The 18,383-nt window shown below is 43.0% G+C and overlaps 1 protein-coding gene across 2 annotated transcripts in view; it reads left to right on the forward strand.

Annotated features, from left to right (window-relative positions):
• Nucleotides 1-1,656: 1,656 nt before the first annotated feature.
• Nucleotides 1,657-18,383, forward strand: part of SLC7A14 (solute carrier family 7 member 14) — a 94,279-nt gene continuing 77,552 nt past the window's right edge. Inside the window, exon 1 of one of the 2 annotated variants that reach the window (XM_077487996.1) lies at nucleotides 1,657-1,766. The gene's annotated coding sequence lies outside the window, so the exon portion shown is untranslated. The remainder of the gene's footprint in view (nucleotides 1,767-18,383) is intronic. The other variant, XM_077487997.1, reaches the window with a different exon arrangement.

Here is an 18,383-nt window from a genome sequence, read left to right on the forward strand (position 1 = left end):
GGGGGGTGCTAGGATTTGAGGGGAGATCTGTGTATTGGGGGTGCTAGGAGGTGAGGGGAGCTCTGTGTATTAGTAGGGGTTAAGAGGTGGGGGAGTTCTGTATATTACCGGGTGCTGGGAGGTGGGAGAGCTCTGTGTATTGGGCTGATAGGATTTGGGGGAGATCTGTATATTCGGAGTGCTAGGAGGTGGAAGGAGCCCTTTGTACTGGGTGTGCTAGGAGGTGGGGGAGCTCTGTGTATCAGTAGGTGCTAGGAGTGGGGGGCTCTGTGTATTGGAGGGTGCTAGGAGTTGGGGAGCTACAAGGTGGGGCAGATCTGTGTATTGGGGTGCTGGGAAAACTCTGTGTGTTGGGTGTGCTAGGAGGTGGGGGAGAGATCTGTGTATTGCGGAATGCTGGGAGGGGGAGCTCTGTGTAATGACGAGCTAGCAGGTGGGGGTGATATGTATATTGGGGGTGTTACGGGGTGGGGTAGCTCTGCACTGAGGAAGAGGGGTGACCCCTGTTTTTGGGGGAAGCTTTGTACTCATGGGTGGGAGGAGAGGTGAGCTTTGTGTACTGGGGGTGAAGGAGGAAGGAGGGCACTAAATTCACAGGGGGGGGGGGGGGGGGGGTGGACGCAGTTTTCCTTCTTTGCCCTGGGCACCGACTGACCTTGATCCATCAATGCATACACAGTGCCAACAACCTTTCCTGAAAGAAGAACTGCAGTCTGCTCACATAATTTGTAATAAAAACATCTTTGCCATTCTGAAGCTTCCCTCAAAGCACTTTGCATATTATTTGATATATGCTGTGATTCTGTCCTTGCCAAATATACTTGCAGAAACCTCCCCCCCCCCCCCCCCCCCCCCCAAGTCTGGCTGCATCCTTTTTAACTGTGGGCAGCTGAAGCTGCTGCCTGTTCACTTCCTGGATTTACACAGAGGCACACCTCCAGCTCTGCCGCTCTCATTACCACACCTAGGACTCATCCCCCCATCCTTACTGGCAGAGCTGTGGATGATGTCATAAGCCTGGGCTTTTTACCAGATAAAAAACAGCAAGTGGGCTGTGTAAGGTATTTACTGGCAGAAAAAAAAAACAGTTTTACTATCCAAAGTTAAAACAACAAGGGCAGAAGATTTAATACATGGAAAGTTGAAAAAATGACTGATGGTCTGCTTTAATATATAGATAGATAGATAGATAGATAGATAAATAGATGTAAGCTCTAGGAGCAGGGCCCTCCTCTACCTTTTGTATTGTACTGTAATTGTGTTGTCCCCCCTATACATTGTAAAGCGCTGCATAAACTGTTGGCGCTATATAAATAGTGTATAATAATAATAATATATAGATACATCTATATATATATATATATATATATATATATTTTTTTTTTTTTTTTTCTCTAAAACATGACTAGATTAATAGAACTTTCCATTACTAAGCAGGGTAGAGTTCTCACCCTCCTGCTGCTCTGAGGTTTATTTCTGCATGATATATAAGGGTTTGCCTTATCAAGTGTACTTTTTATTTTAACCCTTCCATCCCCCAAGCAGCAGCCAGCCATGTTTCCTCCCAGTCTATCACAAGTTAAGTCCCTTCTCCAGGGTAATGTGATGAATAATGCATGTGTCTGAGGCCACGTGACCCAGGTTTAGTCTGAATGATTCAGGACCTGTGCGTGCACATCCTGCCTCCGCCCCCTCCCTGGCAGCGACACAGACAGGAGACATGGAGCTCGGCACTGCCTGCTCTGCCTGCTGATTTCCAGGACTCGGTGAGTGTATGGGGGAATCATTCAATAGCCTTCCTAATGCCGTCCTCTGCCTCCCCCTCCTCTTCTCTATCTGTCACACCAGCTTGGGCTTTAACCCATTTAGTTGCATTGTCCACTGATCTGCAGCTTGTCATCTTAATGCCATCTGCCTTATCCCTCGCAGAGATGCCCCTGCATTGTATGCAGCGATCCTATGTGTAGTCAATGGTGTCCTTATAATAATAGGTTGGAGATGGGCGTTTGCTTAGGCAGCTTCTACTTAAATAGCACTGTGTCCCAGAGGAAAGGGGACTTGTGTAGGTCCCAGAGCATCCCCAGCCCCCACCACATTCTGCCTGTCCCTGGGAACACATACGATGAAAGTGTAATGTACCTGGGGTCACCCGGTCACTCATAGTAAGCTACACTATGGGGATCGCTTTTCCTAGTGCAGCTGCATTGATGAGATAGAGCTGCCAATGGAAGATCCTAGATGTCCAATATGAATTATTTCTCTATCGGGTCTGTTACATGGAAGGTAGAAAGCAGGCTGATTGGGTTGCATGCAGGGCCCCTTTAACTGCCCTATAGACCTCTTGTAGATGATTGCAATACAATAGAAATAGAAGATGCATTTTATCAAACTGCAAGATTGCACCTATGGTACTGCTCCCAGCAATGACTTGTCTTTTCATTTTTCCAGTAAAGCTAGGGTGATGGTCAGCATTATCACACCAGATCAGAAGGCTGATTAAAAAGTTGTATGAAATCAATGTATTTAGTAGGGGATGTTGTTGTAGTAGTAGTGTGTATGGTCATCTGTGTGTAACAGGTGAAGCTCAGCATTGTCTCTGACTGTTCTCTATGGATCATACAGTATATGGTTAATAATGACTGGCAGCTGGCTAAAATGCTGCTTTCCATCAAGTGTCATTATTTAGTGAAAAATGCTGTCAGTAGTGGCTCAGAAGTAGTTATTAGGCTTTATGTAATTGACATGGCACAGTGTTGTCTGCCATGAGAACATGTATTAGTTCCAGCGAGTACTTCTGCACAGCTCTCTATTGGGACCTATACAGTCAGAGTTCTCCATAGATCCATATACGGCCAAAGCTCTCCATTGATACCTGTACAACCAGAGCTCTCCATAGATCCCTATACAGCCATAAGTCTCCATTGATCCCTATACAACCAGAGCTCTACATAGATCGCTATACAGCCATAGGTCTCCATTGATTCCTATACATCCAGAGCTCTCCATAGATCCCTAGACAGCCTGAGCTCTCAATTGAATCCTATACAGCCAGAGCTCTCCATAGATCCCTATACAACCAGAGCTTTACATAGATCCTTATACAACCAGAGCTTTCCATAGACCCCTATACAACCAGAGCTCTCCATAGATCCCTATACAACCATAGCTCTCCATAGATCCCTATACAACCAGAGCTCTCCATTGATCCCTATATAACCAGAGCTCTACATAGATCCCTAGACAGTAAGAGCTCTCCATTGAGTCCTATACAGCCAGAGCTCTCCATAGATCCCTATACAACCAGAGCTTTCCATTGACTCCAATACAGCCAGAGCTCTCCATAGATCCCTATACAACCAGAGCTTTCCATTGACTCCTATACAGCCAGAGCTCTCCATAGATCCCTATACAACCAGAGCTTTCCATTGACTCCTATACAGCCAGAGCTCTCCATAGATCCCTATACAACCAGAGCTTTCCATTGACTCCTATACAGCCAGAGCTCTCCATAGATCCCTATACAACCAGAGCTTTCCATTGACTCCTATACAGCCAGAGCTCTCAATAGATCTCTATCCAGCCAGAGTTCTCCATATATCCCTATACAAGCAGAGCTCTCAATAGATCTCTATACAGCCAGAGCTCTCCATTGAGTCCTATAAAGCCAGAGCTCTCCATTGCTTGTCTATGGGCGTTCACTGAGCTGTCCGAGGTGCTGAACCTCCTGCACTTCCCGCAGCTGGGCAGGCTCCTCTATTACTCCTCTACTGCTATGGCTTCTGCATGAATTCTGCGCACACAGGGAAGGCGAGTTTTTACTGCTCTTTATATCTGCATATTAATCTTTTCTTGTTCAATGTAATCTGATAAATCTACAAGATTATTGAGATTTCATCTGCAAAGCAAAACGGTTTCCTGTGTTTTCTGTTAATCTCCTCTATAGTCTTTTTTTTTATTTTTTTTTACTGCTGACATTAATTATTGAAAATGCTTTAACAACATGAATGCATAGCAAACACTGGCATGGGCTAACATGAGGGACATAGGGCATAGTGCATGCAATAACTACGTTTAAAGCCAAACTCCAGGAATTGGAAAAATAAATCTACCCCTGCTGTTTTCTTACCCCCTGCTCATTGTGGAGAATTTATCAAAACTGGAGCAAACAGAATGCGGAACAGCTGTGCATGACAACCAATCAGCTTCTATCTTTAGCTTGTTCCATTAAAGTGTTACTAAACCCACAACAATAAAATCAGTCTGTATATGCAGTAAAGCATGCTTGGTATACTCACTGTGGAACCTAAGAGGTTAATCATCTGCATTGTGTAAAAATACTGTTTGATCATGTCTTCTCTGATCCTCCCCTTCTTCCAGAGTCCCCTAATATATCTCCTGATAGTACTGAGGCTAAAGGACAAGCTGCACATGCTCAGTTTGGGATGTATGGCTAGAGAGTTTTCTTTTTTGCGGAGAGTACATTTGATCACATTGATCACAAGGCCAATCAGCACTGTCCACTGTCCTTGAGTGTAACTGTTCTGGGGAACAGGTTAAGTTCCCCTTTAAAAAATAAGTATGGCCATACATTCATTGTGGGTCACAGGAGTGCACTTACCTTTGCTCTCTTGTGACCCAGAATCAGCCAATAGCAGGATATTGCCTGCTATCAGTTGACGTGGCAGGGTCTCTCTGAGTATTAGGGGTGCTAGGAGCTGCAGGGATATCTGTGTATTGGGGGTGCTAGAAGGTGTGGGGAGATCTGTGTATTGGGGGTGCTGGGAGGTGGAGGAACTGTGTATTGGGGGTACAAGGAGTTGGCGGGGATCTGTATATTGGGAGTGCTACAGGGTTGGGTAGCTCTGCACTGAGGAGGAGGACGGACCTCTGTTCTTGGGGAGGAGCTAGGGGTTGGGGGAGCTCTGTACTGGAGGTGGGAGCTCTGTGTACTGGGTGTTCTAGGAGGTGGGGGGCTCTGTGTATTGGGAAGGTGCTAGGAGGTGGGAGGAGCTCTGTGTATTTGGGGGTGTTAGGAGGTGGGGGGTGCTCTGTGTATTAGGAGGTTGGGGAGTTCTGAGTATTGGGGGATGCTAGGAGCTGGGGGATCTGTGTATTGGGGGGTACTAGAAGGTGGGGGGATATCTGTGTATTGGGGGGTGCTGGGAGGTGGGGAGATCTGTATATTGGGGTGCTATGGGGTGGTCTTGGACATCAGCCTTTTGCTCTCTTGTGACCCAGAATTAGCCAATAGCAGAGCCGCTCCAGGCTTTGGAAGGATCCCAACAATATTGCTGCCTGATGTCACGCTTACCCCTAATGCAGGTGGTCAGACACTATATCTGGCTACTGTGTTCTTCACCTATAGGAGCCTCCTTTCCCATAAGGCAAGCAGAGCTATCGGTACTCGGTTGCCCCAGACTTACACACAATGCTATAGTGTCTGGCTACCACGCCAGGGCAGGCGCAAACTGAGCAAAGAAAACAGATGCTTGTGGGTGGCAGACAGGCAGGGTGGTTCAAAGACAGTCTAGGAAAAAGTCAGGCAGAATTCAGAGAATAGCAGTTATCCACTCTGACATAGGGAAATCCAATCTAGCAGAGCAGGGCAGACAGGGAGCTTGGAAAATATGTTACAAATGCAATATAACAAGCATGAGACTGAAGGTTTGGCTGACTTAAAGAGGAAGTAAACCCTGATGAGTTTACTTCCTCTTTCAGTCCCTGCAAAGGCAAAGCATAATGGACTACTATGCATCACATAGTAGCCCATTATGTGTCACTTACCTGACACAGGAGCCATCGAAGTCACCGCTGTCCCTGTAGTCCGGCGCATCCATCTGCTCGGTGGGGTCTCGCAGCTCTGCCGCTGTCATTCGGCGAAGCCGCGATGACGTCACTCCCACGCATGCACACGGGAGCCGAGACGCACGGCATCACGCGCCATCTTCGTCATCTACGATGCCACGCTCAGTGCCTACGCATGCGCCGTAGACAGCGGTGCCTGTCTTCGGGCAAATATCTCCTAAACCGTATAGGTTTAGGAGATATTTCTTGGACCTACAGATAAGCCTTAATCTAGGCTTACCTGTAGGTCAAATTACCTTGCAGGTGGACAGACAGACAAGGAGAAAGTCATAGCCAAAACCAGAATGCTGGAACCAGGAGCTATGATGGAGCAGGAGTGCACATGCTCCTGACACCTGACTGACAGCTGGATTCAACTCTCAAAACACTAATTTCAGAGCCAGCTTTGCCCATCCCCTTCCATGCCTGGTGCTCCAGTGAGTGCTGCAGGAGCAGAGCAGAGAGCGGTGACTGACAATCACCGCTCTCTGCTGTGAGCAGGCTGAGAACTGAGTGATTAGCAGTCATTTGATCACTCAGTTCAGCTGAGTGAGTATGTAGGTTTATTATGTAGGTTTATTTATTTTTTTACAAATCCCAAACTTCTCCTTTTAAGATTTTAAAATTAAAGATAGAAGCTGATTGTTTGCCATGTAGAGCTACACAAGATTATGTCTGATCCAGTTTTGATAATTACCCCCATTATGTCTAGGGGTTCCAGAATATAGAGAAATGCTTACCTTTTAATGTGTTGCTGCAAGGTCCCTATTAAGGTGTGACCGTATTCCACAACCATCTCTGTAAGCAGCTTAAGACCATGTTCATGCCCCTGCCTCCTAAATATACAGTAATGGCACCAAGGAACCACCAAGAAAGTGGAGCTTCAGGGAGAGGAGAACAGCGCTGGAGCAGGTGTGTAAGGTAAGTAATATTGCCTATTACTGTATGCCATAGACCAGAGGACTCCAAACTTTCTAATCAAAGGGCCAGTTTACTGTCATTCAGGCTTTGGGTGGGCTGGACTGTGGTCAGTAGAAGAAAGCAATGCCCCATCATTGGTTGTTATGGAAAGAATAGTGCCCCTTTTTGGTATCAGTGGGAGGAATAGTGCCCCGTCGATGCTGTCAGTGAGAGGAATGGTGTCCCATCATTGGAGCCAGTTGGAAAAGTCGTGCACCAAGGGCTAGATAAAGGCAAGCAAATGGCCACATCTGCAGTTTGGAGATCACTGCCCTAGACAAAACAAGCATTCAACTCTTGTAGTACTGTCGAGCCGCACTGCTGTAGTAGATTTTTTTCTAAATCCTGGAGTTGAGCTTGAAAGGAAACCCATGCTGAGAGAAATGTATGGCTGCAGCTGCTAAGCCCTCCTAGTTGTCTGGCTGTCTAGCTGATTCAATGGCTTAAGCACTTTGTGCCAACTGAGTCAGACCTAATACAGACATTAGGAGTTGAGAATTATTTCCAAGTTTACTGGTAGTATGCTTGTTCTGGATCAGTGAGTGAACCAAGGTACTTACACTGGACTTTCACTGCCCCACCCATGCTGAGAGAAATGTATGCCTGCAGTTGCTAAGCCCTCCTAGTTGTCTGGCTGTCTAGCTGATCCAATGGCTTAAGCACTTTGTGGCAACTGAGTCAGACCTAATACGGAAATTAGGAGTTGAGAATTTTTTCCAAGTTTACTGGTAGTATGCTTGTTCTGGATCAGTGAACCAAGGTACTTACAGCGGACCTTCACCACCCCCACCCACATTTTCTTATTTCCTTACTACCCCACTCATCTCACATATATATGTATATTTAATTCCTTTATAATAGAATTCATCCCCACACTTTCTGGCCTCATGCCTAGGGGAGAATTAAATATTTGTTGCCTGCAGCCTCCTGGGATACCCACGTCATGCATACCAGGAAGTCGCAGGGTACTATACTGCACATGCAGTCTATCAGAGGGCTGGCTGTCTCTTCCTGGTTTTTGCAGCCACACTCTGATGCCACAGCATATGCATGTCATCTTGGGGCTGGCTGCAGAAACCCAAAACAAACAGATGGCCCCTGAAGACGTCAGGTTTCAGTGTGGGACTGCATGTATAGCAGTAGAGCTTCAGATCCCTGTGTTTTTTTTTGGGCAGAACCTAGGAAAACGTAACAATTAAATCTATATAATTCAAATCTTCCCACTTTGTCCAAAATTAAAGGATCTAAAAATATTTTTTGACTTGAGCTCCATTCTAATTAAAATATTTTCTGGTAATAAAACAAATATTTAAAAAAAACTAAATAAATAAATAAAGACTTTAATATCATTTTAAGTATAATGTATTGACGTATTGTATATGTACACATGTATGATAATTTCAAGAAAGGTAGGATTACCAGATTTATTTATTTTTTATTTTTTGTTACAGCTAAAAGACTTAATATTTACACAGTGAAACTTAAGAGTTTTGGTATGAACATGATAGGAAACGTTGATGATTGCAGTGTCTAAATAGGAGCATGGCTATCACAGAACTTTCACCTTGTACAGTAGCTAGCCTTTCCTGGAGGAACATTACCCTTTCCTGCTAATTACCATAATATAATATTCCTGCTTCTAAATATTAAGGACATGTATTGCATTCACCAAATATAGATCTGCTCCAGAGCATGACATATGTTTCTAATACCACGTACACATGACCGGACTTTCCGGCAGAAAAGGTCCAACGGTCTTCCCAACGGACTTTCAGCAGAGTTCTGACGGACTTCCGAACGAACGTACTTGCCCACACATTCCGTTCGAAAGTCTGTTTTGTTTTGAACGTGATGACGTAAGACGGGACTAAAAAAGGAAGCTCAATAGCCAGTAGCCAATAGCTTCCCTTGCGTTGGACCAGCATACAGACGAACGGTTCTCTCAGATTTGAAACATGTTCTATTTCTAGGTCCGTCTGATTTTTTTAATGAAAAACGATCGGATTAGTCCACACACGATCGGAATGTCGGACCTAGTCTGCCGGAAAGTCTGGTTGTGTGTACGCGGAATTAGTGATCACAATATATAGGGCTATTGAAAAGGGTAGTGACATACACACACACATGAACTAGATAGGCCAGTGTCATCTTTACCAACCATGTAATTCTATGTATTGATGTACTAGGAAAAGTTGATATGTGTACAGGCTATATTCGCAACTAGGCTGAGCAATTTTCAGGTCTCTTTCTTTTTTACAAGTGCATTTCAAGCATTTACAAGTATGTTCAACGTTTAGGGGTTTTTATTTTAGCCAATGGAAAGCAGTACGGGGAGGAGACCAGTTCGTACATTCACAAAATGCTTGAAATATGTATATAACTATGTAAATATGCTCACAAAACGTGCAAAAAAACAACAACTTGTTTTTGCACATTTTCAGGAGTTCCTATTATCACCTTTGTGCCAGCAACACCCATTTCTGCTTTAAAAATAGCTCATGGACCTTTTGGAGCATCATTCTTCAAACTGCAGGCACTTGAGCATTCATATGTGAATGCCAACCATTTAAAAACAAGATTTTGCTTGCTGAGTGTTTTAGAGTTTTGAGCTTCAAACTACAAATTGCTCATATCTGAATGGAACTTCAATGTGCAATCATTTGTATAACAAGTACATATCTACATGGCACAGTATCAAGAATTAGCATTTCTGTCTTGCAGCACTGATGCCTTTCTACTGATTCTTCCAAAGAGTGTTATGGGAATGATGAAGTGTTCATCCAGTGTTTATAAAGGATTCCTCTGGGTATTCCAGTGTTCTGAACCTTGTAGCTTAATTGGCTCCAGACTAAAATAGCCACAAAGTTCCTACGAGGCAGGCACAGAGTAGAATTTTCTAATTTGGTGGTGTGTGGAATATTTTTGATATAATAAACCATAAAGAGAATAGTCTTGATAATATGTGCTTTCACTATAGCTTAACCCCACATATTGTGTCTGATACCTGTATAATCTGTGAGCAAAAATGTAACATGCAAAGATACTGTATATCAGTAAAAATGAGGACACTTGTAAAGAACGATGACACTTTGTTATGAGAGCCAGAGAAATTAAAGAGATGGCAGTGGTTATACATAGATACTCATCTTAATGTGTGCCAGTAAAAATCTGTGGATTCTTGATTTTAAAAAAATAACTCACTTAGGCTAAATTCACACTGCCACACAGGGTGACCTCTGGCGAGAATCAGATTCTTGCAGGTGGTACTAAACACAACTAGCAGCAGCTGACAGATTTGTACTCTGTCCAAATCAATGGTCAGCGCCACCACTGTTCGCATGTAACTGCTCATCTCAGGGGTTACAATGTCTCCGACCAACGATGGACACACACAGTGTGCATCCAGGGTTGGCGTTTCTGCGGAGTTATGGCTGAATAGGAACTGGTCACAGCTAGTCATCCGGTTTGTATGGGACCATAGCACAGGGTGTTATTGTGTTCAGAGGCAGCATTTAGCCTCCTGCAGCAAACTATCTGCACCAATGCACCCATGTGATCGTAGCCTCAGTCAAAAAGAGTAACAGTATTTTATGCTCTTTGCTTTGGAAACTATGTCCCCTATTATAGTTACATGGTAGGTTAGGTTGAAAAAAAGACACACGTCCATCAAGTCAGTATTACATTGTATACCACTGTATGTTGCGGTCGTTCAGCTGCTTATCTAATAGTTTTTTTAAACTATCGATGCTCCCAGCTGAAACCACTGCCTGTGGAAGGGAATTCCACATCCTTGCCGCTCTTACAGTAAAGAACCCTCTATGCAGTTTAAGGTTAAACCTCTTTTCTTCTAATTTAAATGAGTGCCGTGTGTCTTATTAAACTCCCTTTCACAGAAAAGTGTTATTGTGAGGTGACCAGTACGGTATTTGTAAATTGAAAGTTCAGTGCTTGCAACCTTTCCGCATAACTAATGTCCTCCAGACCCTTTATTAGCTTAGTTGCCCTTCTTTGTACTCACTCCATTTCCAATACATCCTTTCTGAGGACTGGTGCCCAGAACTGGACAGCATACTCTAGGTGCGACCGGACCAGAGTCTTGTAGAGCCGGAGAATTATTGTTTTATCTCTGGAGTTAACCCCCTTTTTAATGCATGGCAATATTCTCTTTGCTTTGTTAGCAGCAATGCAAGCCATTGCTGAGCCCATCATCTACTAAGACCCCTTGGTCCTTTTCCATCCTAGATTCCCCCAGAGGTTCCCCCCAGTGTATAGATTGCATTATATTTTTGCCACCCAAATGCATTATTTTGCATTTTTACAAATTAAACCTCATTTACCATGTAGTTGCCCACCACATACATTTTTTCAGACTTACTTGCAAAGTTTCCACATCCTGCGGAGAAGTTATTGCCCTGCTTAGCTTAATATCATCTGCAAATACAGAGATTGAACTGTTTATCCCATCCTCCAGGTCTTTTATGAACAAATTAAATTGGATTGTCCCCCCCCCCCCCCCCCACACTACCCACCCCTGACCATTCTGAGTTTCTATTACTGCATAGAAAGTAACATTCCACATTCTATGCAAAGTCGAATTGACCTTTATTAGCTTTCACATACCGTATTTATCAGCGTATAACACGCATTTTTTCCCCCTTAAAATCAGGGGAAAATCGTGGGTGCGTGTTATACAGTGGTGTGAAAAAGTGTTTGCCCCCTTCCTCATTTCCTGTTCCTTTGCATGTTTGTCACACTTAAGTGTATCGGAACATCAAACCAATTTAAACAATAGTCAAGGACAACACAAGTAAACACAAAATGCAATTTGTAAATGAAGGTGTTTATTATTAAAGGTGAAAAAAAATCCAAACCATCATGGCCCTGTGTGAAAAAGTGATTGCCCCCTAAACCTAATAACTGGTTGGGCCACCCTTAGCAGCAACAACTGCAACCAAGCGTTTGCGATAACGTGCAATGAGGCTTTTACAGCGTCCTGGAGGAATTTTGGCCCACTCATCTTTGCAGAATTGTCCTAATTCAGTTACATTAGAGGGTTTTCGAGCATGAACGGCCTTTTTAAGGTCATACCACAACATCTCAATAGGATTCAGGTCAGGACTTTGGCTAGGCCACTCCAAAGTCTTCATTTAGTTTTTCTTCAGCCATTCGGTGGTGGACTTGCTGGTGTGTTTAGGATCATTGTCCTGCTGCAGAACCCAAGTTCGTTTCAGCTTGAGTACACGAACAGATGGTTGGACATTCTCCTTCAGGATCTCTTGGTAGACAGCAGAATTCATAGTTCCTTTTATCACGGCAAGTCTTCCAGGTCCTGAAGCAGCAAAACAGCCCCAGACCATCACACTACCACCACCATATTTTACTGTTGGTATAATGTTCTTTTTATGAAATGCAGTGTTCCTTCTATGCCAGATATACTTGGACACACACCTTCCAAAGAGTTCCACTTTTGTCTCATCGGTCCACAGAATGTTGTCCCAAAAGTCTTGGGGATCATCAAGATGTGTTGTGGAGAAATTGAGACAAGCTTTGATGTTCTTTTTGCTCAGCAGTGGTTTTCTCCTTGGAACTCTGCCATGCAGGCCATTTTTGCCCAGTCTTTTCCTGATGGTGGAGGCATGAACGCTGACCTTAACTGAGGCAAGTGAGGCCTGCAGTTCCTTGGACGTTGTTGTGGGGTCTTTTGTGACCTCTTGGATGAGTCGTCGCTGCGCTCTTGGGGTAATTTTGGGCGGCCGGCCACTCCTGGGAAGGTTCACCACTGTTCCATGTCTTCGCCATTTGTGGATAATGGCTCTCACTGTGGTTCGCTGGATTCCCAAAGCTTTGGAAATGGTTTTATAACCCTTTCCAGACTGATAGATCTCAATTACTTTCTTTCTCAATTGTTCCTGAATTTCTTTGGGTCTCGGCATGATGTGTAGCTTTTAAGGATCTTCTGGTGGACCTTATTGTGTCAAGCAGCTCCTATTTAAGTGATGCCTTGATTGTGAACAGGTGTGGCAATAATCAGGCCTGGGTGTGGCTAGAGAAATTGAACTCAGGTGTGGACAACCACAGTTATAGTATGTTTTAACAAGGGGGGCAATCACTTTTTCACACAGGGCCATGATGGTTTGGATTTTTTTTCACCTTTAATAATAAACACCTTCATTTACAAATTGCATTTTGTGTTTACTTGTGTTGTCCTTGACTATTGTTTTAATTGGTTTGATGTTCCGAAACACTTAAGTGTGACAAACATGCAAAGGAACAGGAAATGAGGAAGGGGGCAAACACTTTTTCACACCACTGTATGCTGACCCCCCTGCCGATTGTGAGCTTCTCTGCTTTTTCGGCCGTTCTCGGCAGCTTTTGGCTATTTTCGGCCACACTCGGCCGTTCTCGGCGGCTTCCAGCCCAAAAGCCGCCGAGTGCGGCCGAAAGCTACCAAGCGCCGCCGAGATACACAGGACATCCGCTCTGTATCTTGGCGGCGCCATTTTTAAACGGCAAGCCTGCAACGACACTGACAAGCCTGCAAATGACTGACAAGGCTGCAAATGACTGACAAGGCTGCAAATGACTGACAAGGCTGCAAATGACTGACAAGGCTGCAATGCAAGGCTGCAAATGACTGACAAGGCTGCAAATGACTGACAAGGCTGCAAATGACTGACAAGGCTGCAATGCAAGGCTGCAAATGACACTGACAAGGCTGCATTGATGGGCATTTAAATATATATATTTTTTCCTTAAACTTCCCTCCTAAAAGTTTTTTTCCTTAAAATTCCCTCCTAAACTTGGGGTGCGTGTTATACGCCAGCACGTGTTATATGCTGATAAATATGGTAAGTACAATAGCTGTGTAGCTTTGTGAATGGATACCAAGTGCCTTTATGAGGCACACTTCCCAACTCCTGTCATTTACCTATATGGTTATAACCAAATATATAAATTTTTGTGTGATTTTCTTACAAATCATGAACTTGTCATAAGCCCTGTCTGTTAGTCAAAGAGTTACCCTGTCATGCCATCTCCCAGTCTGCTTTTCATCTCCCGGCTTTACTTTGTAGAAGAACACCTATTTACTGTGAGCAGTAATGAAAGCTGTCTACACACACACAACTTTATACTCTCACGCCTTACCTTCTCTGTCTGCTTGCCTCTCAAACTCAAATACACACCCATTATTTAAATAATTGGGGACTAGTAGACCTCTTTAACCACTTCCCACCCGGCCAATGCACATATACGGCCGGGTGGGAGCCGTCTACTCCTGATAGGACGTTCAGGAACGTTCATCAGGAGGAGCGGGATCGCGCGTGCCCGCGCAGCGGCGCGATCCCGATGCGCCCGTGTCACCCGGACACGGCGCATCTCAGATCGGCAGGAGGGCTCTGTGATTGGCCCTCCTGATCACATGACGGCCGTGTCCAATCACAGCCGTCATGTGATGTAAACAAACAGCCGGTTGCTAGGCAATCGGCTCCTCCTCTCCTCACACAGAAGTCATCGCTGAGGAGAGGAGAGCAGATCGCTGCAGCCGGCTACTGATCAGTGAGTATGAGCTGCTTTTTACAGCTTTTTACTCACTGATCACCAGTCTAGTGTACACAGTAAACACACCACACAGTATAAACACAATGTCCCCACACGTGTCCCCAAAACATACATGTCCCCAAATAATAAAAACACATGTCCCTAATAATAAAAACATGTCCCCCACATATGTCCCACTAAAATCACATGTCCCAATGATTATCTGCACACATATGTACGTGATCACCTGCACACATATGTACATGATCATTTGCGTACATATGTCCGTGATCACACAAACCAATTATTATACACTTAACGGATTTTTTTTTACCAAAAACATGTAGCAGAATACATTTTGGCTTAAATTTATGACAAAATTTGATTTTATTGGATTTCTTTTAAAGTAGAAAAAAGAAAATATTGTTTTTTTTTTCCAAATTTCCGCTTTTTTGCGCTTATATCGCAAAAAATAAAAAACGGAGTCGTGAATAAATACCACCAAAATAAAGCTCTATTTGTGCGAACAAAATGATAAAAATTTCATTTGGGTACAGTGTAGCACGACCGCGCAATTGTCACTGAAAGCGCTAGAGCGATGAAAGCTGAAAATTGGGCTGGGAAGGAAGGGGGCGAAAGTGCCCTGTATTGAAGTGGTTAATAACAAAAATAGATAAAGCATGCCCTAACCTTCCATCCCTTTACACTCGTTTCACCCTGTCTTTACATTTTGTATGCTGTCATGACCTTCTCTCTTCAACACCCCTCCTAAACATTTAGTGCACTGTCATAACTTTCACAAACTTCTCTAGCATACATTGCCTACTGTCATACCCTCTGCATTTCTCTTTTCCACCTACAGCCCACAACCATACCCTTCTCACCCCTCTTCAAAATAAACTCCCCTAATTTTACCGTCTCCACTCCTCTCACATAAATAAGGTATACTGCAATACCCTGCATACTCCTCTCTCTGACACATACTGCCTGCTATCATACCTACTAAACTCTTTTCCTGCATATACTGCCCAATGTTATGCTCCCTGCACTCCTCTCTGGCATTATATGCCTGCATACCCTCTTCTACCACACATACTGCCTGCCATCACACCTTCAGCACTTCTCTTGGGCACATATTGCCCACTGTCATACCCTCTATTTTCTTCTGCTTAATATAGTGCTGTCATACGGTACCCTCAACACTTCTTTCTTTCATGTGACCACTAAGACATATATTTAGCATTGTTTGTAAAATTCTTTTACTTTTAGTAGCTATAATGCTGAATATTCACATTCAAGATGGCCTGAAACAATTAAGGATTTACTACTATTAGAATATTAGTATTTACTATTAGGTTTACAAATGTCATTCCTCCATCCCTTTTCCAAGATTCCATACAAAACCTAAAATTGCTGCTGTCATAAATAATATTTTTGTGTCTTAGTCACCTGACATTTCTTTATTTTGCTTATTTGTTATTGTTTAGAATTGATAAGCAGGAATATTTTTTTTATACTTAATTTTTGTAGTATTATCATGTTTTTGCATTTTGGCTTAATGATGCAATAAAACACCTCAGCTGTTCATATCTTGAATGACCATGTGCATCTAGTGAGGTATACCTGCTTTTTTAAGCACATTTAAAGATGGTTTGACTTACCCTAATGCCCTGTAGACACGGTCGGAAATTCAGACGGAGAAGGTCGGACCGGATTACGTTGTCGGAAAATCCGATTGTGTGTGGGCTCTATCGGACTTTTTCCGTCGGAAACTCAGGTGGAAAAAGTTTGAGAGCTGGATTTTCCGACAAAATCCGATCAGAATTTTTTCCAATCGTTTGTAGAGAATTCCGACGGACAAAGTGCCACGCATGCTCAGATTAAATTACGAGAGCAAAGCTATTGGCTACTAGCCTCTACGTAGTCCCGTCGTACGCAACGAACTTCACCTCGTTACGAACGATCAGATTTTCCGGCAACTTTGTCCGACCGTGTGTATGCAACACAAGTTTCGGCCAAAATCCGATGGATTTTGTGGTCGGAATGTCCGACCGCGTGTACAGGGCATAATAGTTACAGGTATGTTAAGGGCATGGCTACCTTATTTTTGGTTGAGTTACCATTGGTTTCTTATGTCTTTCTGCCAATCCATTAATGAGATCACCACTATCAAATATGCTTCACTCTGCTTACTTCCCAGTGTGCTAGAACATTTGGAAACAGCATCTCACATGAAGTAATGTTATATAATTAAATAATTAGGATATTTGAGTGTGGAAACTACCCCCACATAACGTATGTGGCTGGCTGGTGGAGCTAAAAACACAAGTACTAAGTTCTTATTATCATGTTTTCTAGACTATTTAAAAGTGAAACCTAGAGGTAAATATTATCTAAATACAAGAAGCATTTGTATTCTTTTTTTGAATATTGGTGTACTTTGTGTATTTCTTTCAGATCTGTGCAACTTCCCCTCTATGCAGGCGCTTGCTGTAATAAGGACCAATCATTGCTGCGCTTTCTCCTTGTGCAGGTTGATTGGTAGTAGTAGTTATCTGTGGATATCTGCAAACAGTCTGTACTGGGTGGAGCAGCTCTGATTTGTACAAGCCATGTGTAGCAAAGTAGACTGATATCCTGTAATATCTTAAATTGTGACTACTGTATATTTACATAAAAGTTTTTGTGCCCAGCTTTAGGCCTCTTGCCCACAGACATTTGCATGCATTTTATATGATAGTAGAAAATTCCCAGCGTTTTCCCTCACAAAGGGAATCTGTAGCTAGTGCAGACAGCCTGCCATATAAATGAATGGCTGTAAGCGGTCATAGTCATGCAAATGCTAATTCTTCTGCGCAAGTGCATACAACATTTTTCTAGAACGCAAAAGGTTTCACAGAAGCTTTTGGGTTTATACAACTAAGGCCATGTACAGCCATTCACTTGTATTGGTAGGTTGTACTCACAAGCTGAGGCTCTCCAGAATTGGAAAACACCGGGAATTTTCTAGGCATACAGTATGTTTGTGTACATGAGGCCTTAAAGTGGATCTATGCCAGAATAAATTACCAGCTGTAGGAGATAGCTCTTAATATATGTATTTTCTTGAGGTTTTGCCACTCCAGAGCTGCCTAAAGTCCTAAAAGCAACAGGTTTATTCATTATTATTAATAAAATCCAAGATTTATATATCGCCAACAGTTAGCACAACTTCATTAAAGCCATGCTGGGAGCACAGGTTGTTTGCAAAGTGTAGTTACCCAGAACAACCAGAATATTTATTTTTACTGTAGTCAGATCTAAGCAATTATTATAATTAGTTTGTGTAAGCTATTGGTTTTTGTTCATCCTTAAATAAGCCAAATTGCATCGTTAAGTAAACATGGACATGCTTTTTTAATAATTGAGTTTGTAAGGTAAATATTCCACAGCTGTGGTTTTATTATCCCTACCTTGTATATAGTATTCTGAAGCCTTATTAGGTAGATTTGAGTGAATGAGTCAGTGCTGCTCAGTTATCATTAAGGACATTGGCCTGAAAGCAGAATAGACAAATGTCCTGGCAGATGGTTTGGAAACAATGGGTAAACCAAACCTTCTCTTTTGTCTTCTATTGTCAGTACAGCCAAATATATCCTTTATGCCGTTATTTTACATAAATGACATCTCTGAGCAGGTAAGAAGTTATCTCAGGTTAACAATTTACGTCATCAGGTTCAGTGTTCTTTACACCTGGCAATCAACTGTACAGAACCAATACCTGTTCCTTTATAGGTATTTACTATATAATTAATACTTAACAAATTTTATATGCACACTTCCATATTGGGCCACCTCATGCAGTTAGTGTATTATGTAGAAAAAAAAAAACTTTCCTTATATGTACAGCCAACTGTAATAAAAAGAAGCACCAAAATTATGTCTAATACAACAATTTTGTGAATTTTGACTGAATTGTTCTTAAGCGCCATTAAGTCTTTTTGAATTTGAGTTTGAAACAATAGTGGAAATCACAGGTAGATAGATAGATACAGTGAGGA

This window comes from Lithobates pipiens, unplaced genomic scaffold, assembly GCF_037356315.1.
Source record: "Lithobates pipiens isolate NorthernLeopardFrog02 unplaced genomic scaffold, aLitPip1_a1.2 Scaffold_18, whole genome shotgun sequence".
Taxonomy (NCBI): Eukaryota; Metazoa; Chordata; class Amphibia; order Anura; family Ranidae; genus Lithobates; species Lithobates pipiens.